General features: G+C 42.1%; 1 protein-coding gene across 2 annotated transcripts in view; it reads right to left on the bottom strand.

Moving 5' to 3' along the window:
* LOC117954225 (leucine-rich repeat and immunoglobulin-like domain-containing nogo receptor-interacting protein 3) overlaps positions 1–6,912 on the bottom strand; it is a 32,720-nt gene that overhangs the window by 25,572 nt on the left and 236 nt on the right. For both annotated transcript variants that reach the window (XM_034887838.1, XM_034887837.1), the window contains exon 1: positions 6,604–6,912. This exon is cut by the window's right edge. The gene's annotated coding sequence lies outside the window, so the exon portion shown is untranslated. The remainder of the gene's footprint in view (positions 1–6,603) is intronic.

The raw sequence follows: 6,912 nt of genomic DNA, 5'->3' as shown, positions 1-6,912 counted from the left end.
ACACACACACACACACACACACACACACACACACACACACACACACACACAGGGTAATCTCATTGACCTGCATTAACATCTGCAGAGGAAGCACAGGTGAACTGAGCCACAAACTTTGTGACCCACATCAACATTTAATGAAGTCTGCGAAACATGAGTCTTTAACTCAAGCAGGGTAGGTAATGAGGACACACACACACACACACACACACACACACACGCGCACACACACACACAAGATTCATTGTCAAACTCTCATAAGCTTCTAATTTAAGTCACATTTTGCAGTAGGAAGTGAGATTTGTTTAAGTTTCACAAGTGTCATTTTTATCAATGAGAGAAATGTTAAGGTGCGACTGTCAATCAAAATGTGGTCACAGACTAGGAAGTGGTCTAAATCAGTAAAATGACATGTACTAATTGCACAAAGAAGCATAGAGTTGTCTTGCTACTGCAGCAATAACATGGCAGTGTCTGCTCAAGGTTTTCCTTGAAGGTTAATGCATTGCGTGCTCTGTTGTCTCCAATGTAAAAACCAAACTGTATTGGTCACTTAGCCCGTGTGTTTTCATGCATTTTTTACTCTGCTTTGTACATAGACTTTCGATAATAACGGCTCTCGGCAGAGTGTAACATTAACTGCAGCTTTGAATTGTTGTGAACTAAGGCTGTTAAACAAGAAACCTTATTAGGACAGCTCAGAGTAAGCTGTCAATGTAAGAAGTGGTGTTGAACTCTTTAACAGGAAAAAGGAGACGGACAAACCTTCGAGGACTTTGTATCTTTAAGATTTTTTATAATTTAAAGGAAAGATTCAATCATCGCCGAATTCAATTTGAGAGTTTATTGGAAAGAGATTGAGAATGACTCCGGGGATGGTTGTGTCAGACTGAATAATGAAGAGAAGCTAAATGCTAATTTCTTATGAGCGTTGGGCGAGAGACACCAGGTCAGAACTCTCCTATCAGACCCGAGCAAATGAGAGAGAGAAAGACAAAGAGAGAGACAGGAAGGGAAAGTTGTGGAGGCAGACGGACGAATATACAACAGAATCTTAAGAACGTGTATGTTGGGGGGGGGGATCGATTCATGTAGGATGTTTTTTGTGGTGATTTTTTCAAATCTATTCTTTCTTCCAGAATCAATTATTTTCAACGTGCGTTTTTTTTTTTTTAAACCAATGATTCATCTAAAATTCATCTGTAAGGATGCAGTCTACGACGGCGACTACATCGTATCCTTATCCAGCGAAACAGACCGAAAGCAGAAAACATCCCAGACTAACTAACTGACATGTGCATTCTTCTTCAGAAAACCGTTGTCTCATGATGTATATCCTTAAACTTTTCTTCTTATTAAAGAAGGAAAAGAAAATTGCAATACTATTGAATTGGAATAAAGAAAAAATCACAATACAAAACAAATTGGCACTAAAGCATATCATCCCAGCCGTGTTTTATTGTGTGTGTGTGTGTGTGTGTGTTTGTGTGTGTAGCCATCTGTGGGTGTTGTGCCCTTGTCCATGCGCGCACCTTAATCACATTCAAGCAGTTTAATAGCAGGAATCCTCAACACAAGACATCTTCTAAGACCCTTGGTGCATTTCTCAAGGTTAACATTCATCCGTAGACACACACAGACACACACACACACACACACACACACACACACATCAAAAGGTGCTTCAACACGCCACCTTCCCAATCAAATCCTCTCACTACGCAGCCCATCACAGCCCCTCTCGCCTCACATTTTTCTCTCTCAAGTCTTAACCTTCTGGGTTTCAGAAACTCACGTTTCCTGAACTCCTCACCCCGCTGGGGCATTTATGCTTTGAAGGGAAATTCTGGTTCAATACAACATGTCTTTTCTTTTCCATAGCTTTGGATTTGTATTAAACCGGTTAGTTAGTGATTTAAAAGGGCGCAAAAAAGGGCATACAGGGCAGGAATCACAAGGACTCAAACAAGATGAGGTTAAGACTAGAATTAACAATTTGTGCCAAGTCCTACATTTGAAAAACAAGAAAACAAAAAAAACTGTCTTTTCATATTTTACAAATGGACTTCATGGTTCGATTTTAACCACATGGAGCTATTTGTTGAGTCTTATGTTACATACACGTTAAATACGTGATTGAAAATCATACAATGTCACAGAATTCTATTTCTTGTTCATGTTTTCTTTAGTTACAAGCCATTTTGCAAAGTAGAGACTTCATTTATTGGTAAAATATTTCAATATTGATCCTGTTTACTACCATGTGCTACGACAAGCTACATGCTAATGCCAGCCGCCAAGCTAATGCGTAAGGTTACATTATAAACAGAGCCTGACTGATATAATACAATAAAAAAAATGATAATGCTGACCCAAAGTATTGGTATCGGCAGCAATATAATTCTTTTTTACAATATTCATTCATCAGAATCATTTATAATGACAAATGAATGATTTTTATAAATGTAATGTATAAAAAATATATATATATCGACGGTCAACCATGTTATGAGCGTTGGCGTTGCGTCCCAGTTAGCGATGGCGTTGCATGGTCTGTCCACCAGAGGACGCTCTACAATGTCCCTGTTAGTGATGGCGTTGCATAGTCTGTCCACCAGAGGACGCTCTACAACGTCCCTGTTAGTGATGGTGTTGCATAGTCTGTCCACCAGAGGACGCTCTACAACGTCCCTGTTAGTGATGGTGTTGCATAGTCTGTCCACCAGAGGACGCTCTACAACGTCCCCGTTAGTGTTGGCGTTGCATAGTCTGTCCACCAGAGGACGCTCTACAACGTCCCTGTTAGTGATGGCGTTGCATAGTCTGTCCACCAGAGGACGCTCTACAACGTCCCTGTTAGTGTTGGCGTTGCATAGTCTGTCCACCAGAGGACGCTCTACAACGTCCCTGTTAGGGATGGCATCCAGAGGACGTTTTACAACTTCGCTGTTGGCAACACTAATTGTTTTTTTCTGTTATCGTGTTTTTGTTCTAAAGACATCAAGTTTCATATTTTAAGTGTGTATTTTTACACATGTTATTTATTCTACAGTTGTGGACATTTTCAGCCAATCAGATTGAGGCCAAGTTTTACCGAGCTCGACACTGAATGGTCAATTCATCGTAAATAAAAAACCAAAACAAAACACAGAGGCCTGGCTTCTCACCAATCACATGCCTCAGACCAGATGCGTAACTATGGTAACTACACGTAAGCGATGGTGCCAGCACGCGTCAGCCGACAGTAAATTAAGCCGGCAAGATTTTACAATGTATGGCGATCTCAAATTTTTGGTCAACAATGTCTTAGCCACAGTGCTAATGGCATAGATAACCAAACCACACAGTACTACTATCACTACAACTAGTATCACTACTTGTTAGTGGTTTGGAAGCAACCTTTTTCTTGCACATGACCCGTTACTAAGAATACATATGTTAGTATATGAATTTTATGCAGATTCTGACAGTTGGATTAACATTAGAGGTCATATCACATGACACTCTCAGCTGAGGCCGTATAACATTAACGTTATACGCAGTTAGGAAACAAGAACACGCTAATTAATGACAAAAGCAGGTGTTTCAACTTGATGGATGTCAATTTTAAGTTCATGTTAAAACAGTACTACTAACGTTATTAAATCCTTCTACCGTAACGTTAGCTCCGGGTCCTAAGACAATGCCTTGTGGTGCTGGAGCATGAAAATGACAAATAAAGGAATCTTGAATCTTGTCTCACTGACTCCCTCTGACTCATTGTTGGTCAGAAGTGACGTGACAAAAGCATTTGGTTTTTACGTGTGCGTTGGCGTAAGAAGGTTTGCCAATGCTGGCCAACGCATATCTAAAAGATACACATTCAAGTAGTAACTTCAACATTTGATTAATATCAATTGTTACGTGATACCTTCAAATTACATTAGGCATCCTGAATTCTTATAAACAGTTATTATGTAACCATAAGGCAAAATGAGATCCTGAGCTCACTGGCTTCCTAGGTCAAATTTGCCACACATGCCTCTGAACTTTGGTTCTCCGAGTGAAGAAAGTCTGTCTCCAGTGAACACATGGAATAAGTAACAGAGTAACTGTAGTTATACAGGAGAGAAGTCAGTCATTTCAGTTTGTGGCCAAGCCTTTCAGTGTTTTCATTTTGCCACCATCAATCGAATTGAAGGCCTATATTTCCAGTCTCATTTCTTCATTGAAGTTTTTTTTTGTAATCAATTATTTTTTCCTTTTTTATTTAAATTGTGTTAAACTCGTGTCTCGATCTCGTGAACCCAATCTTGTCTCGTCTCGGGAGCTGGGTGTCTGATCCCACTCCTATTAGCTACAGTAGCTGCATGAGTACTTGACCCATGCAATAGTAAGTTAGCAATGATCCCTAGCCGCTTCATGACGTCTTCAAAGTCTTTATTAATTTGATTGAGAGACGCTGGCAGCAGAATTGACAAATTGTGCTCATAAATAAATGTTATTATAAAATGTTCTGCATTGTACCTGTCCACGCATAGCTTTTCTGTTCCCCATTACCATCATTTTGAGTGTGCTCACATGCAGTTTTACCTCCTAAATGAAGCCAAATTAAGATAAGGGTTTGCATATATGTTTCCTCTCCTGTTACTGACCCATCCTGTGATAAACCAGAATTTTCCATTTTCCTTAAAAAGGAGAAGCAGCAAAATGCTTTAAAAAAATAAATCCAACAGCCTCCGCTTCCTGCGGCGATCTGTGTCTCTCTCCCTCTCTCTTTGTCTGTCTTCACCTTCTTTCCTCGGGGGTGTCTGAAAACTATCACTTTGCAGCTGTGTCCATTCACAGGAAAAAAAGACATCAGCAATCAGTAGCTGTCCGTCACCACCAGGACCAAACATGTCCGCCCACATGCTTTCATGTTTCAGTCCCCATCTAAACTCTCTTTCCCCTTGACTCCTTCCATTATCGCATCAATCTTCTTTTGTGTCACTCCCATTTTTCTCTTTCTGTTAATTATGACCTCTTGACCTCATCCTGTTATCCTTGTCAGCCATGATCCTGCTATGTCTTATGTCCAGTCCCTAACTCTATCTGTGTCTTTTCCCACAGTTTAACAGGCTTGGTAGCAGAAAGGACAGTGTTGCCATCCTTCAGGTAGCTGTCACACTGCTGCGCTAAAAGGCTTATGCTGGTGTGTGGGAGTGTATGCCAGTTTTTATGTAAATATGTGCTTTTCTGTTGGCGTTGTGCTGCTCTAGTGAAGAGGTTGCGAGGTGGGATCCTTACCAGTGAGGTTTAAGGAAAAGAAGATAACTATAAAGTCAGTGAAAGCTATGAAAACAGATGTTTGTACACAGGGAGGAATGAAAGAGTCAGTGTGGGGGAGAGATGGTGATAGCTCTGTCTGGGTGAGTCTTTTTTCCAGATAGATGAAACAGCGAACAGCGTTAAAGTTAGAAACCCAAACAAGTTAATGAGGAGCAGGAAATAATGAGCTGATTGCATGATTAGAGGCATAATTCTTCTGCACACTGAAAACCCCCCAGAGCTATTTCCTATTTGCATATCTTTTCTGGATCTGTGAGAGCAGCAATAATGTAAAGTGGCTGCCGTGTGCAGGCTTCATTGGGTCGCTCTTTGCTCAGGTTGGGGGCAACCATGAGAAAATTGCCCTGAAATACCCCACCCATCCTTCACTTTGATTGTTGAAAAAGGCAGAGGAAACTAGCCAGCCATGGTGTCCGGAGGAGCGGAGGCAGGTAAAGGTAATTGCTTAGCAAGAGAATGAAACAGGAGATAGCATCAGGAGGAAAGGGAGCGAGATGACAGCCTATAATTGGAAACTGAGAAAGAGGTGGAAGATGGTGGGAAATAAGGAAGAGAGAGTGAGAAATGGTGGTGGTGGTGGTGGTGGGGGTGGAGAAATAGAGAAGGAGAAGAGGCAGGCTGATACACCTAACGCAAACCTGCTGACAGAAACCATATGCACTTTGGCATAACGTGACATAACACATGGCCATACATCCTGCAGTGCAGCATGGGTAAGCAGAGCTATACATGTGTCAGACCAGAGTACACAAACAAGCCCTGGCTTCAGATTCTTTCAACAGCCACACAAGTTATACGTCTGATTTCTTTTTTTTATTGTGCACGATTTATGACTGCAAATAACTCGCCGAACAAAGTTAATGTAATGAGCAGTGTTGCAGCCGCAAAAACAAGTGTTAAGATGTGAGGGGTTGGTTCATTTGCCCGGCGACGTGAAAAATGTTCTGCCAGTGGAGGTTTTATTTACATGCATCACTCTGACAGCTCACGAAACCCATTATGAAATGCCTCCAGTGCTGTCCAATAATGTATATGATAACAGGATGTAGGTGCTAAAGCATGACCACGCACACTCAGACACACACACACACACAATCTCTCGTCCTCGTCCTCCTTCCTTTGCTGCAAGTGTCTGAGGGCAAGTAGGGAGACTTGTCAGGGTGGGTAGTCGTCAACCCTGAAGATCTGCAAACACGCACTGTTGCCTTGCAAGTGTTTCAAAAACACAGCAACCATTGAGGATAAAACGTACACGCCTGCATGCAGGATTGTGTGTGGTATGAGTGGACATACCCAGGACTGAAGCGTGGTCCCTGGTGTCTCCTCATCTGTCCAGCTGCGTGCGTATGTGAATCTTCTTTCCTCTCGTCCTGGACCCCCAAGTTGACGCTGCTCCACATGTGCCGCCCTCCCCTCCTCAGTCTGTCTCGGTCTCACTCGCAGACCCTGGCATCAGCAGCTGTACCAAACCTTCCACTCGTCCCCCTCTTTTCCCTGCCTTCCTCTTCCCCTCCTGCCAGCAGGCTCGCTTATGTACACACACCCGTTTCAGTCCTCGTCGGTTATCGTCCCAAAAATATGATCCAGACACTCACAGGAGGG

Source organism: Etheostoma cragini, chromosome 12, assembly GCF_013103735.1.
Source record: "Etheostoma cragini isolate CJK2018 chromosome 12, CSU_Ecrag_1.0, whole genome shotgun sequence".
Taxonomy (NCBI): Eukaryota; Metazoa; Chordata; class Actinopteri; order Perciformes; family Percidae; genus Etheostoma; species Etheostoma cragini.
The sequence above is the reverse complement of the archived record's forward strand: the minus strand, read 5'-3'. Positions and strand labels throughout refer to the sequence as shown.